At 45.5% G+C, this 25,561-nt stretch overlaps 1 protein-coding gene across 5 annotated transcripts in view; it reads right to left on the reverse strand.

Moving 5' to 3' along the window:
• Positions 1–25,561, reverse strand: part of ARHGAP21 (Rho GTPase activating protein 21) — a 442,217-nt gene that overhangs the window by 231,803 nt on the left and 184,853 nt on the right. The gene's annotated exons all lie outside the window — the stretch shown is intronic.

Genomic DNA, 25,561 nt, shown 5'->3' on the forward strand with positions numbered 1-25,561 from the left:
GCTTTGACCAGAGCGTGTGTGTTATCTAAAGGAAAGAGAGTGAATGTGTATACCGACAGCAAGTATGCATTCGGTGTGGTGCATAGCTTCGATCGTTTGTGGAAGGAAAGAGGATTCCTTACCTCCCACGGTACTAAAATACAGCATGGTCAATTGGTAACTGATCTTCTGGAGTCACTTGTTTTGCCTACCCAGATAGCACTTGTGAAATGTAGTGCGCATAAGAAGATTACTGATGATGTTGGTCGCGGAAATGCTTTTGCGGACGAGGTAGCAAAAAGGACAGCCAGAGATGCTACAAGTCGCATGTATGTTGCGGGCCCTGCGAATTGGGTCAGGGAAAGAGGGATGTGTGAGGACACAATAGAAAGTGTGAGATCGATTCAGAGAGATGCTAAAGAGAAAGAGTTGAGAAAGTGGAAAAAGAGTACAGGAATGTTAGACGCGACAGGATGTTGGATAGAATTGTCAGAACACCAGCGTTGGATGTTACCAGACGCCTATATACTGCCTGTAGTTACTATGGCGCATGGTCCAGCCCACATCAGTGCGAAAGGAATATGTAAGCTTCTGGCTCCAGTGTGGCTAAATGAAGGGATTCCAAAATGTGCAGATAATGTGGTGAAGCATTGTATCATTTGCTTGATGTACAATCCGGGAAAGGGAACCCCAACTCCGGCAGGTCATTTTGCTCCCCCAACATATCCCTTTGAGGTGTTGCTAATCGACTATATTCACATGGAGCGATGCAACAATCTCAAATATGTCCTGGTGGTGGTGTGTGCCTTTTCCAGATGGATAGAAGCATACCCCCTGAAGGACAACACTGCCTTGTCCACTGCTAAAGTTCTTTTGAAAGAATTCTTCCCTAGGTTTGGTTTGCCGCGCATTGTCTGGAGTGACAATGGAAGTGAATTTGTAGGCCAAATTATGCAAAAGGTGTGTACCGGTCTTGGTATAAGACAAAAGTTCCATGCGGCAAATCATCCTCAGTCAGCAGGTTTGGTAGAGTGCTATAACGGCACTCTCAAACTTAAGCTTGCAAAAGTACAAGCCAGCACAGGTCTTAGTTGGCCAGATGCTTTACCTTTGGCTCTCCTGTCCACTAGAACAGCTGTACATTCTCGTTTGGGACTCAGCCCATACGAGGTTGTTTTCGGATTCCCAGCTAATGTATGGGGAGTCCCTCGCCCTAAAAAGTACTCTGACATACAGTATCCAATGCTGATTGACTATTTACATGACCTCACCACTAAATTACGTGTTCTTCACCAACAGGTTCAAAACGCCCATTCTATCCAACCTGGAGACTGGATCTGTGTGAAGAATTTGGATCCTCGCTGGAAGACGCCTCGACAAGTTCTTCTGACAACCCGCACAGCAGTGAAAGTCGAAGGGAGAAAGAACTGGATCCACGGCGTGCACTGCAAGAAAGTGCCCTTGCCCTTGCACTTGCCTTTTGATCAGTGGGTTCGTAAGGGTATAGGTGATTCTGAAGGAGAAAAAGTCCCCCGATTCATACCTTTCAGTAGTGCACACCTGGATGGAACTCGATCGGAGAAAGAAGATGACGACATTCTACAAGAAGCCGTACCTTTCCATCTCCGATTAAACACTACAGAGCCACAGACCCTATTTCAAGACCAAACTGTACCAACAAGGACTAGATACAATTTAAGACCTAGATTGATCAAGGACACCTGAGATTTCCATCTCTTCTTCTACATTTATCATCTGTCCAGGTTGCAGGGTCACGGTAGGAGTCTTGGTTTGTGACCTGTATAGTGGCTAGGACCCCAGGACTTGCAGTGTCATAGGACGGCTAATAATCACAGCCAAGTGAGTAAGGAAGATTGCCATGAGCAACAATTTTAGAGGATGGATGTTAAATTAGGAAAGAAGGATAATAAGGAAGAGATGAGAAAGAATTATTGTAAAATATTGTACAGTCGATGTGGCATAACATTGTGTGTTTTTATGTTTTTGTGTATCTTATTGGCTTGTGTAGGTTGGGTTATTCATGCTATGCAGCAAAAAGTTGTCCCTAATTCTATCTCCTTGCCTCTTCATTCTACTATCTCCCCACATCAATTATATACACTTCCCCAACATGAATTAATCAGGAGAACAGAATATTTTAATAATTCATTTATCCAATTGTTGCACCAACACCAATTGGTAGTCAACACAACCTACTGTTGGGCGTGTGGACTTATGCCTCATACCACAGATAAAGGAATGCCATATTTTGTCCTTCCATTTTCTTATGAAGGTTCCGCTTGGGCCTATTTTGTAATATTTTCAAATGCATATCAGAGCCGATTTAGACGTCCAGTTGGTTCCTATGGTAGTAAGCCAGATTTTAGTCATAATTCTCTGATAAAGGGAATGGTGGCTATGACTAAAATTGTGGAGAATAGTAAGGTTCCTGTTGATGAGAGACAATCATATACTAATTGGAACGTGACTCGTTACGTTACTAGCCTTACAGATAAAACTAGACAGGGAAAATCTCCACTAATTTGGACTGTGCCTCATCAAGGTAATTTCTGTGTACAAATGAATGGCCAGACTACTGACACTGGACAAAGAAAAAGCTTTTGTTCCCATACATACATCTACACGTCTCAGAATTCACCGCCGTCAGTGCCATCCCAGGGCACATATTTTATCTGTCACGATAAAGCTTACACATGGCTACCAACGGATTTTTCAGGAACATGCTATATAGCTTTTCTTCTCCCTCCTACATACACTGCTCCTTCAGGCCATCATAGAAACAGATATGGCAGAGGGATTATTCATTCTAAAGACACGACAGGACAGGAGGGAAGTGATTTCCTCAAAGGATTTCTTCCTTTTTGGGGCCCAATGGCCAACAGCAGAAACATGAGACAGCTGGTTCGTGTTGTTGAGACTACCATAGATGTCACTGTGGGAGCCTTGAGTAATCTCACAGCTGAACTTCAGGCGAATCATCTCATGACTTTGCAGAACCGGATTGCACTAGATGTTATTCTTGCAGATCGTGGTGGAGTCTGTTGTATTTATATACCTGACGATGCACCTACGGTATACCAAGTCATCTCCAAATTACATATGATCTCCGAATCGATTCATCAAGACGAAGGAGATTGGTCTTTATTGGGATGGTTTTGGGGATTACTGTCTAAATGGGGATGGAAGGCACTAACCTTCCTTGGAGTGGTTTTGGTCATCATTTTTTCCTGTTGTCTCTGTATGCAGTGTGGCCCCGCCATCTGCGGTCTTTGTGCCACTCTGTGTGTCCCAAGACCTGAGTCACAGAAAACATTAAAATGATGTTACAGCAACAGTTTAACGACCTCATGGCTATTGACATTGACTCAGATTAACATGAGTCTGTGTGTTTTGCCTGAGTTATGGCAAAAGGAGGGTCTGAGGAAATTCGATTTTCGATCTCGCTTGTATTTAGCCACCATTTTGTGTCGCACCGCCATTTTGTGTTGCCCTCACTGAGGCAGCACAATGAACGAAGTTTTTCTGCTGATCTCACTGCGACGTGTCAAAATAACCTCCTGCCTCTGTTTACAAGACTGATGTCGGGGACTGGCTGAGTCCACTAATCCCCGTCTGGTCCGACTGATCCCTGTTTCAACTATCTGTTGGTTCGCACCATTCTTTCCTGACTTTATCTTATCTTCTGGCCTTCGCTATTCTCTACTTGTATTCTCTCATTTCACAACTGTCCTCCAAAGCATACAAATGTGTCCTGCCACCTGCAAGTTAAGTTGTGGACACTACCACTGATTAACTTGTGGGGAGGGGTGACAAAAACAGTTGGAAGAGAGGTTTATTTGGGTTTCTTGATATCATGTTTTCAAACTTTTCTCATTGGTTATATCTTGTTTTCAAACTCTTCTCATTGGCTAACCATGTATGCATTGGGAGTGTTCTTGGTGAATCTATGTGCTATAAAAGATTGTGCGCCACGGAGTAAAGTGGCAGTCTCCTAAGAACATACCGAATGTACTTCTGGGACAACTGTACTTAGCTGCAGCTAATAAACCTGATCTTCTACGCTCAACAGAGTGTCCTGTGTCTCTGTTCAACAAAGCAGGTGAACTCAGAAGATTAAGGCGTGCCCTGCACCGCCAGGCCCATAAGGCCCTGGTTCTTCAATATACACCCCCCCATTTCAAGAAAATCAAACACTTTAAGGAAAGCTTTAGGGGGCATCTTCAAAGAAACATCTCAACATTTTGTCCTTTTTTGCTTTTTCCTCTCAATATAGCCTTTAGGTGAAATTAAAAACACTGCTCACACTAGCCAAAATACCTAAAGGTGTTTATAGATCTAAGATACAACCTTTGAGATCTTGTTGCAAACCAAAGTATGTTTATGGTCAATATGTTTTCCAACATTAACAAATGTAACGTTTGGAATATTGTAATAATGTCGATTTTTCCACGTAAAAATATTTTCCTTTTTTAAATTTTTTTAAATTGCAGTTCAAAGGATTATATTCAAAGTAGAAAAAAATCATTACCAGCCCAAACCGCCGAACCCCCACCTCAGAGACAAAATACAATAGATGTCAGCAGTGGGAGAAAATAAAAAGAAGGAAAAGAGCACCCTCTCCTTTGTTCAATAATCATTAACATTAAATAAACTTAAATCCACAGATATAAATCCTAATTCTTCCAGGAGTAGCCTTAATATAACAGACACATAGCAACTAAATACAGTATTTGTGCGAATTTTTACAGAGGAAATGCAAATAAAAAAAAAAAAACAGCAAAAAGGAGAGGAAAAATTATTAAATAACCAATCCTGGGTGAGGTTGAAGTATGACACAGAGGGAAAGAAAAATTTTTTTACAAAAATAAAACATTTCAGCATCCTGCACAAATTACGAAAACCTTAAGTGTTTTTCTGACTAAGCCACATATTTAGTGGTTCCCAAATCTGTAAACCTTTTTTCCTAGCCCTGATGCCTTTTTTAGTATAAATGTCCTTTTCCAAATTGCAGGTCGTTACCAATCAGGCCATCCATTGAGAGAACAGAGGGGGGTTTGGGTCTATCCAGGCAGAAGCTATACATATCGGGAGTATAGTCATGGCTACGAATATTAGTGCTCCTCCATTCTTTCTATTAACCGTATCCTGTACACCTAATAAAATGATAGCTGGAGTTATCTGGATGTCTTGTAATAGAATCCTACTTAGAAATTGTTGTATTTTTATCAATTAGTGGTTCTAGTTTCAGGCAGGTAGCGAACATGTGAACTGAATCGGCGCTAAACTCCGAGCATCTAGGGCAGAGTGTTTCTTTACCCGTACCCCATTTAGAAATTCTGCTAGGTGTGATATATAGAAAAAATAACAGTCTTATAGAATTGTGCCTGCAGCTTGGCTGAGAACAAATCGCTCTAAGCAAAGCTTAGAGCGAGATGAAATGTATTACAAGGGACATCTAGTTTGTTGCCATTTGTTATCTATTTTGTCCAGATCGTCAGACATTCGGCTATTAAGCACTGAATAGATATACCCGATACGAGGTAAAACAGAACCCTGTAACTTATCGACAAGGTCTATTTTTGCAAACCCCGCCAACCCACCAGCCTTGCTGGACAGGAAATTCTTTATAGCAATATAATTAAAAGCCTGTTTCTTACTCAAATTAAATTGTGATTCAAGGTCACTAAATGGCCGGACTCCTTCAAAAGTAAGTAAGTCTCCAAGCTTTGAAATTCCTGCCTTATACCAATTCTGAAGATATGTTTTCCCAAATATAGCTGGTAAATTAGTATTGTTGCTAATGGGAGTGTAGAACTTTAATCTACCTAGCCCAAAGAGTCTAAGTACATTAGAGAATACCCGGTATGCACTCACTAGGGCCTTGAATCTGACCCGCTTATAGTAGCCGAATTCAAGTGGTCGCCAGAGACACCCACATGCCTCTTCCCCAAGTAAAAGAGTAAAGGGAGATGGGAGTCCCGAGGCAGCCGTCTCTGGATGTTCATGTAGCAATTCTGTACAGTATTGCAGTACCGTAGCCCAATAATTTAGTCTTAAATTGGGAAGCGCCCATCCCCCTCTATCCCGAGGAAGAGAGAGCAGCTTAAAAGCCCTCCTAGGCTGAGAGTAGGCCCAAATGTATTGAGAGAAGAGTTGCTAAAAAGTTTGAAACATTAGTTTGTTAAACTCTGGAGGGATAGCCCTAAAGTAATAGAGCAATTTGGGAAAAAAGACCATTTTCAAAACATTGCAACGCCCTACTATGGTCAGGTGAAGGTTATTGATTCGGCTAAGTGACCTCTTTATTTCTGCAGCCAACGGAGTCAGATTTTCTGTTACAATGGCATCAATATCAGCAACGATAATAACCCCCAAGTATTTGGCTTTGTGTACAACCCTACTGCCTTCCCAATTTATTCCTTTATTTAGGATGAGCTGCGTTTTTTCCCTATTAAGTGCATAACCGGATACTCTCCCAAACTCTTGAGCGTCATATTCCAGAGTTTTAATAGCTGATTCCGGGTCAGGAGTCACTACGGCTAAATCATCGGCATAAGCCATGATCTTGGTTTCTGCACCAAACCGATTCACAGCCACAATATCTTGATTGATTTCTATTTTCTTAATAAAGGGATCAGTATAGATGGCAAAAAGCAATGGAGAGCAAGGACAGCCCTGCCTCGTCACACGTGATATTCTGATTGGCTCTGTCAGTTTCTCATTTATCGAAATACTAGCTATGGGATCTAGGTAAAGAGCTTGAATAGCTTGAATTGCTTTGAGACCAACTGCATCCGCCTCATGGAACCCCAGAGATATTGCCAGGAGACCCGATCGAACGCTTTTTCAGCATCAAGAAAGATTAATGAGATCGGGTCTCCGGACACTTGGGCAGCGTCAAATAGGGTGATGGTCCGCCGAATGTGTTCTACGGTACTTTTATTAGGGATAAACCCATGCTGCCGATTTGAGACAAGAGGCTCGATCCTAGAAGATAGTCTAGATGCGAACATTTTAGAATATACCTTAGAATCACAATTAATAAGAGTGATAGGCCTATATGAACCCATCTCTATAGGTGGCTTATCCTTTTTCGGGAAGATCACAATTTTCGTTGATGACCAAGACGCGGATGGAGAGGCTCAGTTAAAAATAGAAATTACCAGACCTGTAAAGGAGTTCTTTTATTTGAGGGGAAATGAGTTTATAAAACTCGACTGGAATACAATCTACGCCAGCAGCTTTACCATCCGGCAAACTTGCCAATGCTGTAGCAATTTCTTCCCAAGTTGGAGGATTCTCCAGTTGAGTATAATCTTCCTAACTAAGTTGAGATAGTTATATATCATTAAGATATTTGGAAATCTCCCTGTCTCTCAGGTCCGAGGGCCAGGTATTCTCTTCAGTGTAGAGGTTGTTATAAAATTCTCGAAATGCCCTCTGTATCTTGACCTGGTCATCAGTTATCGCTCCATTGACAGTTTGGATCGAAAGTATTGCATTGGTAGATCTGGTCCTAATTGCCAACTGGTGGCCTATAAGTTCGCCGCACTCGTATATTTTCTCGCGGTTCGAAGCCCATTTTGCGGTTGTTATTTCTGCAAAAATAGACCCAATTTCGGCCTTGACAGTTACTACCTCCATCTGTGCAGCTTCAATTTCAGCCCCCATCTGAACTGCTTGCATTCATTTCTCTTCTGCTTTTTCATTTTAACTTGTAAGTCTAAGACCTGCTTTTTCGCTTTCCTATTTTTCCTAATGGAAAACCGCAGCGTCTCTCCACGAATACCTGCTTTTAAGGTATTCCAAACAATCGTATTTGAGGCTGTCCCAGTATTAAACTCAAGGAATTCTTGAATCCAGCCCCGCATGTATGATCTATATTCTTCGTCATACAGCAGCGCCTTTTCAAAGCTCCAGTTAGAAACTTCTCTTCTAGAACCCAGCCCCTCAATGTTTACTACAAGAGGATTATGGTCTGACATGAATCGCGGAGCAGTGTCAATAGAGCAATTACGCGTCCGTGAGGAAGAGATCAGAAAGTAATCCAGCCTTGCAAGAGATAGATGAGGGGCTGAAAAGTAGGTGAAACCCTCTTGGTTAGGTTTTAGATTTGCCCATACATCATCCAGTCTATGAGTATGCATTAAATTTAACATGGCTTGGTACACTTTAGGTTTCCGTCCTCTATAAATCCACTGGCCCCTAGCCCTCCAATTACTGGGCAGATTGATGTTAAAATCGCCACAGACAATAATTGGAAGTGGCCAGTGAGCCAATTCTCCTGTGAGCCAGTCTATTACCCCAGGGTCGTCTGAATTGCTCCCGTAGATGGAGCATACAGTAGAAGCAGATTTAAGAGGTAAGCAACATTCAGCTATAACCCATCTCCCTAGGGGGTCAGATTTTACCCAGAAAATTTTCAATGAATGCTTCTTCTAAGCCATAATCCCTACTCCTTTCACACGTGTGCCTTGGAAAGTTTCCCCAATGACTATACCCCAACGAGTCCAACAGATGTCTCTGCGATCCCTCAATATGCGTTTGTTGGAGACCGACGATGTCGGCCTCCAACAAACGTAGCCCCTGTTCAACCTTTTGTCTCTTCATGGCGTCATTCAGGCCACAGATGTTTACATAAACTATTCTAAGATTGCTCATCATATTCTTATCGGGATCTGAGCCAGCTGAGCGCGACTAGACATCACTTGTGTGTGTTGAAAGAAAGAGCAAACCGCCCCTTTAACCCAACATTGAGAAACAAGCCATTCTGGTCCTGCAACTCATTTTCTCTTGGAAATAACTGAATCTAGATGTTTTCCCCATTTTTCTCAACGTCCATTTTTTCCCCCCTTCTTTTTTCCCTTCTTTTCCTCCATTTCCTTCCCAAACACTTCCCTTACTTGCCCTCCCCTTTGCATCCTGCCTCCAAAAAACAGTTTCACATAGGCAATTTGTGAAATAAAAAACATCATCATTCCTCCCATTGCTGTATGGTTATCTCCCTCCCCACCCCTCCCCCACTCACCCCCCCAAAATGAGCAATCAGGGAAACCCTGAATGATGTTCATCTCATGCAAACCCCCGCCACCAGACTATGCTTACCGATCAAGCTTGTAAGAAAGAAAAAATAGAAAAGAAAACACAGTAAAAAGATAACTTAACCCCCACCTAAAGTGCCCTTACCTGATCGAGCAAGCCTGCCAGTACCCTTATATCACTGCTCACTTGTGACTGACAGTGGCTACAGTATTATAGGCTATGGATAATAAAGTGACAGAGGAGTTTCAAGAAAATAGCCTTAATCAGAGAATGAGGAAAGTAACAGCTTAGCTCAGCCCTTTCTTCCCTTTGATTTCTATCAAAAATTCCCCAGCTTTAATCTCTGACAAAAAGATCTGAGAAGACCCATTTATGATCACTTTTAGTCTTGCTAGGTTCATTAAGACACCTGAGCACCTTGTTGTTGGAAATGAGCTATAAGTTGGCGAAGACGCCACCTCCGCTCCACTGTAACATGACAAGTCAGGCTTTGCAAAAAACAGCTCTCCATTTGACCCCTTCAAGAAGTTCGAGAGAGCATGGTCATAGACCAGCTGCCTAAGGAGGAAGTTCCCAAAAAAAAAAAAAAAGGCCCTGGGTTTTTCATCACTGAAGCTGCTGCCATCCCACCGTAACTTTCGATTGAAAGGGAAACTGTGTGCCCGCTGAACCTCGTGGTCCCAGTTCCAACTTGCACAATCGGAAAAGTGTCTCGCAAAAGCTTAACAATATATCGTCTTGGGTCATCCCCCTCTGCCCCTTCAGGGATCCATAAAAGACTAAGATTATTTCGACATGGTCGATTTTCCTGTTCCTCCAACTTTGACATTACGCTGATCAGGCATGCAGCTTGGGAGGTACTCTGTTCTTTTAGGGAGGTTACCTCAACTTCTACATTTTCTGTGCAGCCTTCCACTATGGCCACATGATCGCCAATGTCAGTACATATCTTATTTAACTTCTGCATTCCTCCCTGCAGTTTCTTAGCGGCCCCTTTAGCGAGGTGGCTGTCAGAGCGAACCTCATCTTGAAATTGTTTTATGGAAGTCAATATGGAGGTTAAAGAGGGTTCTGCTGTGTGTGCTCGTACTGTTTCAGCACTCTCACAGTGTACATTTTTAGCTGTTTCTTCACCCAGAGGAAAAAGCAGCTGAGAGTCTGAGTAATCCCATCTAAGCTGACTACGTCTTTTAGCCTTATTGCGTGTTTTTTTCTGCCTCTGAACAGTTCCAGTATTAAAGGAGGGGTCGGACTCGTTATTAGAGGAGCTATCACTGCTTGAGCTGAATGCACCGTCCTCTACTAGAGATCCGCAGGATACTGAATAGAAGTGTTCTCCACTAATTTCTGGAGTCTGAGGAGCCAGGGCCTGTGCGCCACGATTGTCTCCCAAACCTACCTCAACAGGACCAGCCTCTGTCCCAGGAGCTGAGACAGAAGGGCCACAGACAGGCTGGTTCGCCAGGACAGGCTCAACATTAGGGCTATTAGCTTCCAAGGGAGGCACCGAAAAGGAGTCTATGTCTTCATTAGGGCTACCCTGGTTGCTGGGTTGGGCCCCATCTATTATGCCCCAGGTATTTATTCCATAGAGGACAATGGATACATGCCTTTGGTTTATCCGAGACTCTTAAGAAGACAGCTGATAAAGCTTTAATCACTCTTGTTGCAGAGCCTCGTACCCCAGAGGCAGTTGAGGGGCAGCCCTACTTTTATGATAGCTCAAAGCTGAAAAATTCTTAAGGGCTATTTTGACCAATCCAGTAGAGCTGGGACCTTTCTAGGCACAGAGAACTACTCCGATATTTCTTTTCAACTGAAAACACACTCCGGCACAAATCATGGATGTGGGGCACAAACACAAAATACTGAATTCACTGCCAACAGTACATTTCCAACTTTATCTGAGCCAATGATTTCTTCTATGCCAAATAATCAAGTCTTCCACAAATAAACTGAGGTCTTTGCAATCCGCTAGGTCTTGTACTTGGAGCGGAGGATGATTGTAAATAAATCTATTTGAAGGCAATCTCCAAGCTGGAACTCTCTGGTTCAGTTCCCACATCAGTGGGGTGTGAAAGTCTTTGTTGAGGCAGCCCCCTGCTGGCAGGTCATATCTGAAATGCGAGATATCTGAAAGAACGTTTCTTGAGGTTAACTACCAAAAGTTCAAAGCCAGCCAGCAAACGGAGAGACACAAATGGCTGCCTTGCTTTTTTTTTAATCTAATGTCGGGATAGTATATCGTGCATGAGTAACAAGAGCACATTTTGCTGATCACGAGGAAGGAAGATCTTTGGGAGCACAAAGGAGGACTTCAGCTGCAGAATATTAACAGCAGAAAAGTAGACTTTGCCCCGCAAAGAGTGAACGCTGAAGAACCTAATAAAGATTTAAAGGTGTGGCTGGCAGGAGTGGTTGGAAGCCTGAACCCCACCTGTGCAGGGATGCTAGGCACTGAAAAGGGTGGATGAGCGAGGTACAACTGTCTGAGACCTGGTTCTACTGATATGACCAATGGAGCTAGACAGGATGCTGGACAAGTTGGACTCCTCTCAAGTCTCACACTACATGGTATCATTTGTATTTTTGAAATGAAGATACTTGCATTTTCTTGAATGGTGAAAATTTTGTCTGGGGAGGGAGGGTCTCCGATTCTTCAGTGAACTGAATGGCCCTTACAAACTATCAGTCTAGAACAAATCCGACAACTTAAGGAGGTCCACTGAAAACCTCAAGTCCGAGATCCCAGAGGATCAGGGCGAGCTGAACGAGGGTCATACTGGGCATAACATGATTATTATTCAAAAACCAAGACAGGGGTAGAAAAACATTAATAAAGAGGAAAGAAATTCATCAGATACTGTTGTTCACTATGATATAGGGGTGTCCAACTTATAAGGGGAAGGGGCCAATAATGTTTTCATCAGATACTAGGTGGGACATAACATCCCAGAAAGTGACATCACATTACCTTTCTAGTGCCAATGTTAATCATGTTTCCATTTGCCATTTGAATTGTTTATAAATGATAGAAACTAGGACATTGGAAGACTACTGAGTAGGTGGAACAGTTCTGATGACAGTGTTACTAATTTGGCACCATATTTAAGACTAGTAGTGCTGAGACCTCAGCATGCTTCCCAGGTGTGCAACAGCACCTGCCCTTTGTTCATGAGATCAGCCACATGTAAAGGCCTGACTGGTACAGCTGGTGATAGTGTGGCATCCCTGTGCCAAGTCACTTGTCATCCAGCCTGTGCCACCTTGGAGTTCTCTTTAAGAGGATTGCAACTCCAGTACCTGGCAGCCAGTCATGCCCTTCTAGCTCATTCCAAACAGTTGTAAATCACTAGCCATGCAAATAATACAAGTTGCTGAATGTATGTTAAATATCAAACAAAAGCAAACAATTGACTTTTGACAAGGGCAAAAGGAAAAACACTGTTGGCGAAATATGCTGTTTGGAAGGCTGGCCTGCCTGGTTTCAGTAAAATGAGTGGTGAGGAGGCCGCGGTATTGCGGATAACCTCACCTTTCAGTGAGAGGCGGCAGCCAAGCAAGAATCGCAGTGACTGCATCGGTCGGTCTTGGAGTGACACTATCGGACAGTGAATGGCTATTTTCCTTCGCCTATTTGCAGCTTTCTTTCAGCAACATATAGAGCAGTCACTGTGACACAATACATCGGCTGTCCCCTGGAGGGGCCCACCCTGTCATACTGGTTATGACGGTAAATAAATATGCTTGCTGGAAGGCATCCGTGGGCTCCATTTTGCACAAAACTGGCTTAATAAATGCAGTCTATGTCCAGATGAATACAGACCACACAGACTGCAAGTATTAGCCTGAACAATTGTTTGTGATGAACTTTCTAACTTACAACCTTGAGGAAGGCTTTAGGTGACGCAGAAGGTGAAACACGTGTCAGCTAAAACTTTATTTCTGCATTATAACCAGCCTGTTTAAAGCTCAGGCTAACAAGAGCTGTACTACATAACCTGCTGTCATTCAAACTTGTGATGCGCAACAACCAAAACTAAAACCAAAATATTTTGAATCAAAATGTGTTTCTTGCGAATGTATCTGGCTCAACAAGAAGCAATTGTCCCGTATAACAAAGAATATTACATGTATTACATCTAATAAGCAAGGCAACACATGTACCCCACATTTTTCATGATGTGAATATCTTGATATTAAGAAAAAACCTAGAGCTAACCAGCACTGGAAGCCCTCACATACCAACAGATCAAATAAAAACGGGGGAGTTCTAGCCCTTGAAGGCCTTTTCTCATGAAACATTCCCAAAGCCAACTGGTAGCGAGCCAGGGGTATATGTGATTACTAACAGGACAAAGGAATCTGGGAGAGCAGCTTATGTGGGAATCTAAAGACTAGGGTCATGGAAAATAATGTTTTCCTCTACTCAACAGTTTAAGAGGCACACTGCGGGAACAGTGGCACTACAGGGACAAGCTCCAAGGGGGACAATGAGCAGAGATGATTTGACCCCCCGGTGCATCATTATCACTGAATTTCTTACACTATATTGAAAAAAAGGTTAGGTGTAAACAAGTCAATTACCGCAAATGCACTAGACAATGCAGGCTAGATTGGTCAGCCATCAGATTCCAGAGAGAATATTATCATCTGACCACCTTCTTTCAGCCTGCCTGGGGGCTACTTGCCTCTGCTGTATATATCCCAAGTGAGCAATCTCCTTACAGGAGGTGCAAGGAGCCCTCATAAGCTAATGCTGAACCACAGGCAGTTTATGGAAACCATTTCTGTAGCTGACCACTGAGCTACTGCAAGCATCACCTTGCTATTCTACGGCAAAATGTAGTCAAACATCTACTGTGCAGCGTGCCCACCGTAGCTTTACATAAGCAATGAGCAGTTCTTCAGGGACATCACAACGATCTCACAGCATGATCAGTCATGGGTAGGATCTACTACTCCAATGACTCGAAAAACGGCCTCAGGTCAGCTGCAGCAAATTTATAGAAAAGTACAGATGGTAGGAAGCTAGAATTTTGTCCAATAATCAACAACGGCCTGGAAACAAGTAAGCGGAGAGGCAGAATTGAACAACTTTATTCTTCGAGTATTTAATTGGCAAAGAGGTCCTAAATGGCTTTTAAGAATTGACGTAGGTTTTTTTGGCTATAATGCTCAGATTTGGAATGATCTTGAAAGGTTCTGGGTATCCAGCTGTTAGAAGGTTTGGTGAGGATGATAGCCCAAGATGCAAAGATTGCTTTATGGTTCCATACCAAATTTGATGCCTCCAAATTAGCCCATATCACCTTTGTTGACTCCTTTCCCAGGGTTACAATTACATTTAGAACCTCAAATCACTCACTATGACTGGTGGCCAAACTTTTCACATAACCATGCATATGCAACAGCCTAAGCAGGTTTCATCTGCTTAAAATGTCATGGTTCCCCCTTAAGGTATTTTCAGAAGTCCGTAGGTAGCACAGAGACCAGTTTGTTTTTGTAGACTTCGTTGATAGAATTACTGTGCGAGGCGGTGCTCACACAGCATCATCATTTTGCTGTGGTGGGAAAAGCAAAATGTGAATGACCATCAAACAGACCCATGTACGAAGAGAGCTTACTGAAAAGCCCCTTAATGCATGTACATCTGTATTTTGATATGATTTTGGAAAACAGGAGGCTGACAAGAGCTGAAGCCGTCTGTAGACGAGACCCAACTAGTGATATATCTTCACAAAATAAAAGGTAGGTTTGTAATGTAAAGACCTTCTGTGACTGGGTCTGATGGCTCCATTATAGTGATGCCACAATCAGAGGTTCAAAACCAGGCGGTTCGAATCAGCTCTTCACCTTTCTTGGGTCAATTAAATCAGTACGACCGAGTAGAGTAATAGAATACATAGGTCATTCCGCTCCAGGAAATCCTAGGGTGAACATGCGCTTTACAAATCTGTGTTGTGTGAAGAAGAATGTCATGTTCTTCCCTGGGTTTAGCTTCACTTTAGCTCATCAGAAAATGTGACTTTGAAGTTAAGGATTACATTCGGTCAGCAGTCTGATGCGAAAACAATAGCATTTCTAGACCTACTTTAAGGCTTATTTCCTTCATATGCATCGAAAGAGGCGGCCAACTCGCATCACTTTCAGAAACTCCAAGCATGATACCCTTTCGAAAATGTATTTGATTGACAAATGTTACAGGAAAAAATAAAAAGGGAGTAAACGAACAAAAGAATGCAAATACACCAAAAGACAGGCCTATGTGGATGTTAAGTGACATTGCAACATGTTGATGGCCGCTCAAAGTCATGTAGAGGATGGCACTGAGACAACAGCAGGGGAGCCACTGAGAGCTCTGAATGAGGAGAGAGTGGGCAAGCAGAAGCATCAGACACTGCCAGGCGCTCTGAATGGGACATGTGCTTCCAGGCGGAGACAAATGGGAGCTCGGAATTTGGAAGGATGCCCCCCAGCAGGGGAGTGATCAGGAGATTTGAATTAGTCAACCGGTCTAGGCAGCATAAGATTATACCGGTGTGCCTTCATCACCGTCACTTAGAGGCTGCAAAGGTAATTTCCAGAGAGGAAGCAGACTGCAGCATGCACTGACTATCGAGCACTTTACAATTAGACACACTGATCTCGGGGAAAATAATGTGGGAGCCGCGACCAGACCTCCTTTTCAAGAGCGGCAGCAAACATTTAAACATCTGTGAAAAGTGTGGGCAGATCCAAAACGAATAGTTTCTTACCTGTCGGTGTAGTTTTGCAGCTTGAAGATCTTTCTGGATTCACTATGCTGTGCATTATTCCGCGGTCTGGTGGTTGGGTCCGGAATCGTAGTCTTTCTTTTGTCTTTTTTTTTTTTTTTGAAGCCCAGGTGGGCGTCGACGTCCCACCATTTGGTGTACTTCTCGTGACGTCGGCATGCTTCCTGCGGAAGTCCCACCTTGGGGCGCCATCTTCGGGTTCTTTTTTCCCTCTTTTTTTTTTTTGAACCCTAGGCGTTCTTTAGTATTTTCCTTTTTCAATGTATCCACTTCAGTATTCTGTTGTTCTTTTACTCTCTGTCCTTCCACCTTCCTCTCCTACCTCATCTTTCTGGTGGAGGTGGGTGGGTTCGCTAGTGAATCCAGAAAGATCTTCAAGCTGCAAAACTACACCGACAGGTAAGAAACTATTCGTTTTGCAGCGTGAATCTTTCTGGATTCACTATGCTGTGCATAGACTTTGTAGTGGTTTGTCATCTTTGTGGAGGCTGGGTGGAAGATGAGCGTTGGTCGTTGAATATATGTTGAAGCACACTTTGCCCTACTTGTGCTTCCTTGTTCATTTGTATATCCACGCAGTAGTGCTTAGTGAACGAATGCACTGAAGCCCATGTTGCCGCCGGGCATATGTCTTAAATGGGTGTGTTTGCCAGAAAGGCAATAGTTGCTCCCTTCTTTCTTGTGGAGTGGGCCCGTGCCCCCTCCGTTAGCTCTTGCCCTGCCGGTTTGTGGCAGAATTGTATCGTCAGTGCGATCCATCGCGCGATGGTGCTTTTTGTTACTGGTCTACCCAGGAAGCTGGTTGCGAAGGACACAAAAAACTGCTTGGTTTTCCTGTGCTCCTTTGTTCTCTCGATGTAGTGCATCACCGCTCTTCTAGCGTCTAGAGTGTGTAGTGCCCTCTCTGCGCTTGTGACTGGGTTTTGAAAGAAACTAGGTATTTGAATAGTTTGGTTTATATGGAATGCTGACACAACCTTAGGCATGAAGTGTGGGTCAGTCCTCATTACGACTCTGTCCTTGTGTATTTGGATGTAGGGCTCTTGCAGCGTTAACGCTTGCAATTCGCTCACTCTGCGCAGTGAGGTTATTGCTACCAGAAAGGCTGTTTTCATGGTCAGCATTTGTAGTGAGGCCTTGTGGATGGGCTCAAAGGGCGCCTTCATAAGTTCCGTCAGGACTATGTTGAGGTTCCATGCCGGCGGCGGAATCCTCTTTGGTGGCGCTATCCTTTTTGCCCCTTCCAGGAATCTCTTTACTACTCGTGACGTAAAGAAACTTTCCTCCGTCTCACCTCTTGTGTAGGCCACAATCGCCGCTAGGTGGACTCTTAGCGAAGACGAACTTAGCTTGGCTTTTAAGATGCGTGAGGTATCTAAGCACCGTTGATTCCCTTGTCAACTTATTTTGTAGTTTATTTTTTCTGCACCACCTCTTCCATTTTTCCCCATAGCATTTCCGTGTTGTCGGTCTCCTTGCCTCCCAGAGCACTCGCATAGTGCTTTGGGGTAGCTTAAGGTGTGCGAACTATATGTCTTCAGGAGCCATGCCGCTAGGCAGAGGCTCTCTAGCTCTGGGTGTAGAACTACTCCGTTCTGCATGGAGAGTAAGTCTTCTCTTCTTGTGAACTTGTGTGGTGGCCCCTGTGCCATTACCACTATTTGCGAGTACCATGTCTGTCTTGCCCACAGTGGTGCCACTAGGATCAGCGTCATGTTGCTGGTCTTGCACTTGTTGAGTACCCTGTGTATCAGTGGTATCGGTGGAAAAGCGTAGGCAAATTTTCTTGACCAACTTATCCATAGGGCATTCCCCTTGGATAGTTTTCCTGGTTGTCTGGATGCGAAGTTTTGGCATTTTGCATTCAGGTGTGTTGCATACAGGTCTATTGTCGGTGTGCCCCACCTCTTGAATAGTTTTTGCGTTTCCTGCCCATTGAGTTCCCACTCGTGGGATGCTGAAGTCTGCCTGCTGAGCCAGTCTGCTTCCACATTGTCCTTCCCCGGTAGGTGTATGGCCAGCAGGTCTATTTTGAGCGTGATGGCTCATCTCCCAATTTCCTGTGCCAGGTTGGACAGGGGGAACGATTGTGTCCCTTCCTGCTTGTTTATGTAGAACATAGTTGTAGTATTGTCCGTTTGTATCAACACCCTTTGGTTGTACAGTTTTTTCTGGAAGTCCTTCAGTGCTAGCAGTACGGTCTTTAATTCCAGATAGTTGATGTGTCTGACCGCATCTACTGGAGTCCTCAGACCCCTCACTCTGAGCTTGTTCATATGTGCTCCCCATCCTATCTGGGATGCGTCTGTGGTGATGGTCACTGTTGGGCGTGGTGGTGTTAAGGACTTTCCTATTGTTATGTTCTCCCTGTTCCACCATGCTATCTCTTCTTGCACTGCGTGCGTTACAACCACTAGATCCTCCCAACTTCCGTTTGCTTGTGACCGTTGCTGTTGCAGCCATTCCTGGAATGGTCTCATGTGTAGGCGTACATTGGGAACTAGGTGAATGCATGACGCCATCATCCCCATGATATTGCTCGCTGTTCTCACTGTCAGAGCTCGCCCCTTCTGGTAGAGGCGCGTCTCCTTCAGCAGGGCTAGTGTCCTCTTCTCGCTGGGCATCACCGTTTTCTTTACGGTGTTGTTTTGCACCCCCAGGAAGATCTTCACTTGTTCTGGTTCCATTGATGATTTCCCCCAGTGTATTGAGAACCCCAGCTTTGTCAGTGTCCTTGTGACACGCTGTGCGTGTTCCTCGCATTTCTTGCGTGAACTTGCCTTTATTAGCCAGTCGTTGAGGTAAGGATACACGTGAATTCCTTCCCTCCGCAGGTACGCTGCTACTGCTGCAAGGCATTTGGTGAAAACCCTTGGTGCGGACTTCAGACCGAATGTCAAGGTTGTGAATTGGTAGTGATCCTTGTTGATGGTGAACCTTAACAGATTCTTGTGCTGCCTGTTCATTGGGATGTGCAGGTAGGCATCTTTGAGATCCACGGTGGACATGAAGTCTCCGTCTCTCATTTGTGGAAGTAATTCTTGTAGGGATGTCATTTTGAATTTTTGCGTCCTTACGTACTTGTTTAGGAATCGTAGATCCAGGATGGATCTTAGTGTTTCGTCCACCTTTGGTACCAGGAAGTAGTTTGAGTACACTCCCTTGTTCCTTTCTTTGACAGGTACTGGTTCTATGGCCTCCTTTTGGAGTAGTTGTAGTGCTTCCTCTAAGAGTTCTGCTAGCTCTTGTCCTGAGTGTTCCCTTCTCTTTTTTGTTTGGGGGTCTCCTTTCCAACTCTATGCAGTATCCGTACTGTATGATGTTGAGTATCCATTTGTCTGTTGTTATTTTTCTCCATTCTTGGAGGAAAAATCTGAGTCTGCCGCCCACCAGTGTTGCATGCTCGTAGGCGTTTTGTTCGTGTAACCCTCTTTTGTTGGTTCCTTTGTGCTCTACCCTTGGAGGGATGTGGTGGGTGAGCACTCTCCTCCGTGCGAAGTCACTTTGAGCCGGGTTGGTCTCCCCCTCTTCTTCTTTGGCCTCGTCCGTTTCCCCTACTGCGAAAGGACTGGCCCCGAGGCTGGTACTGCCAGTCCTATTTCTGTTGCCCCTGTTGCCCGTGACCCTGGCCTTGCTGGAATGTTTGATGTGACGTTCCCGGCTGGTTTCCTCCCCTTCCGTAAGGTCTCCGTGTCGGGGTTCCTCTTCTCATCCCTCTGAATTGCAGGGCCCCCATGGACCTCGCCGTCTTATTCTCTTTTTTGAGTTGGGTGAGTTTCTCATCGACTGGTGCCCCGAACAGCGTTTCTCCGTTGAAAGGGGTGTTCAGGATGTTGTTCTGTACCTCTTGCTTGAATCCTGAAATTCTGAGCCAGGCCTGTCTCCTTTCAGTGATTCCTATTGCCATCAGTCTGCTTGATGTCTCTGCCCCGTCCAACGCTGTTTTAAGGCATGAATTTGCTATATTCTTCCCCTCTTCCACTAGATGCGAAGCTCTTTGTTGGTATTGCTCGGGGAGATGCTTGATTAGGTCCCCCATTTCGTCCCAATGTTGGTACTGGTGCCTGTTCAGTAGTGCATTGGAGTTCGTCATGCGCCAGTGCATTGTCAGGAGGTGGCCCAGAGGTTGCCGGAACATTGGCCCTCTTTCTGGCTGTAGATGCGATAATGGAGTCTGCTGTGACAAATCCCTTGATGTATGGAGGGTCCTGAGAGAAATGTTTATATTTCTTCTCTGTTCTGGGTGTGATGGATCTGCATGTTGCAGGGTCCTTGAACGCCTCCTTCCCCTGGTTCATGACACTCTGAAGCATGGGGAGGAACTGGCTCCTAGTTTGGATGGGGAGCAGTGTGTTGAGTAAAAAGTCCGCTTTCGGTTTTTCCTCCTCTAGTTTCACGCCAAAAGCTGCAGCCGCGCTCTTTACGACCATGTGGTAAGCCCCAATATCATCTGGCGGCGAAGGCCTCGAAGGATAAGTCTCCATGGGCTCTTCTGGATTTTCGGCGTCGAGGTCCTGCCATTCCAGGTCTTGCGTCGTCGACGGCGCCGAGCCGTAGTTCGATTGCTGTTCCTCCTCTTCTTCTTCTCCCTCATAGTAGAGATAATCTTCCTCTTCTTCGGTTGTTTTCGACTGCTCTTCGGCGTCGAACTCGTCCTTGTCTTCGCCCTCGATAACCGTCGGTGGTTTCGTTGGGATTGTAAATTTCTTCATCTTCTCGTCGAACTCCTTCTTCCTTTGAAGGATGCTTTCCATCTCCGCCTCGAGCCTTCTCTTTTTCTTCTCCATTTCGGAGGCATGTTCGGCGTTGAGCGCTGGCCTTTTCGACGGAGCTTGCGTCGACGCGACCTTGTCCTTCGTCGTCGAACGACCAACCTCGTGGGTCTTTTTCGATGAACTTTGTTTTTCGGCGGCCTTCGGCACCTGGGAGTCCTTCTCGAAGGATCCGCTGGGCCTTTCGTCCTTGGATCCACTCGCGGTCGTTGAAATTTTCGGCGCCGGTGTTCCTTTCGAGGACTTAGAGACTGTTTTTTGAGAGTCAGTCTCTGGTTTTTGGGGCCCTTTCGGGGTTTTTGTGCTCGACGTCTCTCCTATCTTGTCAGACGTCTTCTTATCAGTCTCTGCGACCGTGAAGTCATCAGGTCCCTCGGCGACGTTGTCTTCATCGTCGGTGGAGAGGCCCAGGTCGTACAGAGACGGGGCCTTACCCTTGCCTTCCATGTTGTAGTTGGCTCTCCTCTGCCTCTCTCTCACCCTGAGTGTCTTCGGTGTGAAGGCGGAGCAGGCGTTGCAGTCTTTGCTCTCGTGGTCGACTGGCAGGCAAAGGTTGCAGACCGGATGTTGGTCCTTCTGCGCGTACTTGTGGTGGCAGTTACGGCAGAATTTAAAAGGTGTTTTGTCCATTCCTGCGCTCAGTGTCCCCGAATGCGCATTCTCCGTTGGACGTCGAAGATCTTGAGGTTCTCCTCCTCCTTCGTCGTCCCGGCTCGATGTTCTTTCTGTCTGTAGTCTCCCTTAATTTTCCTCCGATGAAACTTGTGCTCTTCTTCTTTCTTCGCTAAAAAACTCTGGAGCTTCTCGGCGACGATCCAGACCCAAATGCGGAAAAATGAATCTGAAGATGGCGTCCCAAGGTGTGACTTCCGCAGGAAGCATGTCGACGTCACGAGAAGTACACCAAATGGTGGGACGTCGACGCCCACCTGGGCTACAAAACAAAAAGACAAAAGAAAGACTAAGATTCCGGACCCAACCACCAGACCGCGGAATAATGCACAGCATAGTGAATCCAGAAAGATTCACGCTGCAAAACCTAATGGACACATCAAGGTAATGTCTGAAGCTGACTCACCCACACAATCCAATGACAGAAGGGGGCCAATCCAAAGGCCCTTTCTGTGGATTTCATTTTGTGCTGTCTAGTGTTGATATGGGATTTTTCATACAGCTAAACTTGTTTGCAATCAGACCTGAAAATGACGAATGCTAAAGGTCTACTGATACTTATGTAATGGCAAGAGAAGATACTGGTACAAAGGATGCCAAAGGACAACGCTGATCATGGACTGACAGTCCAGTTGGGGTATCCAACTGGTAAACCACCCACCAGGGTACAAGGCAGAAGGAACTGTCAAACACAATGGGTGAAACACAATATAAATAAGCTTTAAATAGATTACCATTGTCTTCAGTGAGTGACCTCAAGATGTCCATGACAAACAAACAAAGAAAAACGTACTGTTCACAGACGTTAAGGCTCCGACTGACTTCCTTATTAGCGCAACAAAAGGAGTCTTAATGAAAGCATATATTGGTCTCAAAAGCAAAAATATCAATTTGTTGAACCCCTCACACTGCAAATAAGAAGGACAGCACACCCTGTTGTGTTTCGATTTAGATGCCCGTACATAGGTTTCCCTGAAACATGTCCTTATATAGGCACAATTCGCATTGCCCTTATTTAGGCATAGAATCCCAGTCCTTATTTAGGCATTAGCCATGCTAGCCAAATACAGGCATGGTCACCTACATCCATCCATCCCCATGTCACGAGTTCTTAGAAACCAGACCCTTAAGCCATCGGGACTTTCCCTAGCTAGGATTATTGATTTCTCCAAGAACTCATCTATTATGCATGAACTACTATTCCTTAGGGGTTCATTCATGACGTCTTCCTCTGCCCGACTTTACGCCAATGCTAGCATTCCTAAGTACCTTCCAGGTATTAAGACAGACCTGAGCTCTTGAGGCGGAAGCCGAGAGCGTCTTGTGTTCGACTTTTAAAAATACTTTTATTGTTATTGTATTAATCGTGTTGTACTTGCACTCTTGGTGCCTACCTGCTTTCACGCTGTTGCCATAGCGCTGTCGCCGACCCAGAACCTGCAACTCTCACACCGCCATCCCGGCGAGGACGGAGGCCACGCCCCTTTCTGAGGCGACGCCCCTGACGCCGCCCCTATAAATAACATTGCCAACTAGCGCCGCGCGTTAAGACAGACCTGAGCTCTTGAGGCGGAAGCCGAGAGCGTCTTGTGTTCGACTTTTAAAAATACTTTTATTGTTATTGTATTAATCGTGTTGTACTTGCACTCTTGGTGCCTACCTGCTTTCACGCTGTTGCCATAGCGCTGTCGCCGACCCAGAACCTGCAACTCTCTCACACCGCCATCCCGGCGAGGACGGAGGCCACGCCCCTTTGAGGCGACGCCCCTGACGCCGCCCCTATAAATAACATTGCCAACTAGCGCCGCGCGTTAAGACAGACCTGAGCTCTTGAGGCGGAAGCCGAGAGCGTCTTGTGTTCGACTTTTAAAAATACTTTTATTGTTATTGTATTAATCGTGCTGTACTTGCACTCTTGGTGCCTACCTGCTTTCACGCTGTTGCCATAGCGCTGTCGCCGACCCAGAACCTGCAACTCTCTCACACCGCCATCCCGGCGAGGACGGAGGCCACGCCCCTTTCTGAGGCGACGCCCCTGACGCCGCCCCTATAAATAACATTGCCAACTAGCGCCGCGCGTTAAGACAGACCTGAGCTCTTGAGGCGGAAGCCGAGAGCGTCTTGTGTTCGACTTTTAAAAATACTTTTATTGTTATTGTATTAATCGTGTTGTACTTGCACTCTTGGTGCCTACCTGCTTTCACGCTGTTGCCATAGCGCTGTCGCCGACCCAGAACCTGCAACTCTCTCACACCGCCATCCCGGCGAGGACGGAGGCCACGCCCCTTTCTGAGGCGACGCCCCTGACGCCACCCTTCCACGTCTATATATAATGTGCATTTCCCGGACGCGCAGCGGGCGCGCCGTCTGCGCGCCGAAGGTGCGCCTAAGGTAAGCCCGTCCGCGCCCGTCCGCGCCAGGCCGGGCCCTAGGGCACACCTTGCTAGTCACCTCATTATGTACTCGCCCGACGTGCTTAAAAAATTACAGCCTTTTGCCTCTCCACTGTCCCCTACCACCAGCCGTCGTGCACATACTGCCGGCCTTATGCGCCCTGGTCTACCTTCTCCAGGTCGATACACAAACACAGCAAATCCGTCTAAAAATGTCACATCTATCAGTATGTCCTATTTGAACACTCGTTCCTTAGTGAAACATGCTGAAGATATTTTTATCTTGTTGACGGATAATAGACCCGATATACTTCTGCTCACGGAAACGTGGCTTACGTCTGAGTCTCTCCCTGATATCTTGGCCGCCCTCCCCCCTGATTATTATATCCATCATGCCGACCGCCCCGATGGCCGGCCCGGCGGCGGGGTGGCAGCCATTATATCTAAGCGTTTGAACTCCATCTCATCCCTTTCCCTCCCACTCCCAGAGGTAGAGAATCTACTTATCAGTGTGGAAACCGGTACCGGTGCCTTCACTTTCCTCCCGTTATACCGGCCTCCACACCCTATGCCATCTTTCTCCACTATTTTGAGTGAACATCTCTCTAACCTCTTAACGGAGCATTCCAGTTTTGCCCTTCTAGGTGACCTAAATTATTGGTTCAATGACACCAGTGCCGGACCTCATGCTTTAGAGCTTTTCGAGACTCTTACTAGCCTGAACCTCACCCAACAGGTCACCCAATCCACCCACATTAAGGGCCATATTTTGGATCAGATCTGGACTTGTAACCTGGCCCTGTCCCAGCCAGTTATCTCTTCTTGTGTCTGGTCAGATCACCACTTAGTAAATACCATCATCACTATTGCTGGCCGGACTCTTGCTCCCCTGATGGCCGGCGGCTCCTCACGCAAATGGAGTACTTTCGACTCTCAGGGCTTTCTTACAACCCTGGCTGACACTCGGCCAGCTTTCAACTCCCCTGATAACATCGAAGGAATAGAACATGACATCGGTTCCTGGCTGAAGTCAGCCAGTGACCTTTATGCCCCCCTAACCAAATTCCCCCCCACTAGACATCACAATTCCCACAGGTGGTTTTCTGTTGACCTCAAGCAACAGAAAACAAAAACCCGCCAGCTGGAACGTATCTGGAGACGTGATTATTCCAACGTAGCCAGGCAGTCCTACATGACTGCACGTAGGGAATATAAATCGGCCATCATTGCAGCAAAAACAGAACACTTCTCTATCAGGATTTCGTCCGCAGCAAATAAATCAAAAGAGGTGTTCAAAGTAATGAACGAACTCACTACCGACGACAGAATTCTCCCAGCCCAAACCCCCACGCAAGAAGCTTGTGACACCCTTAATCTCTATTTTTTGGAAAAGATTGAAAAAATTAAAAACTCTATACCTTCCCTACCCCAGTCACTCACACCGAACTTTCCCTCTGACAACTCCCTCACGTTTTCTACCTTCCCTACCTTGGACGCACTCTCATTGGCGGAACTCGCCATCCGTGTGAAATCTGGCTCTCCTAACGACAGCTGTCCACCCTCTGTATTGCGGAGTATCTGTCTCAGCTTACCTGACTGTGTTTTACCCCTGCTAAATGGCTCGCTCAACAGAGGCATTGTCCCCAGCCCTTTTAAGGAGGCTACCCTCTTGCCCCTCCTTAAGAAACCCGGTGCTGATTCTGCACAACCGTCGAACTATCGTCCCATTTCCCTTCTCCCCTATTTCTCAAAACTTGGAGGCTCATGTTACTTGCTGCCTTTCCAACTTTATTGAATCTTCTGGTTATCTTGAGCCTAACCAGGCCGGCTTCAGGCCTGCCCACTCTACTGAGGCTGTCATCTTGGCAGTCTTGGAGACACTTAGGAGGAACGCAGATGCAGGAGT

The sequence above is a fragment of the Triturus cristatus genome, chromosome 10 (assembly GCF_964204655.1).
Source record: "Triturus cristatus chromosome 10, aTriCri1.1, whole genome shotgun sequence".
Taxonomy (NCBI): Eukaryota; Metazoa; Chordata; class Amphibia; order Caudata; family Salamandridae; genus Triturus; species Triturus cristatus.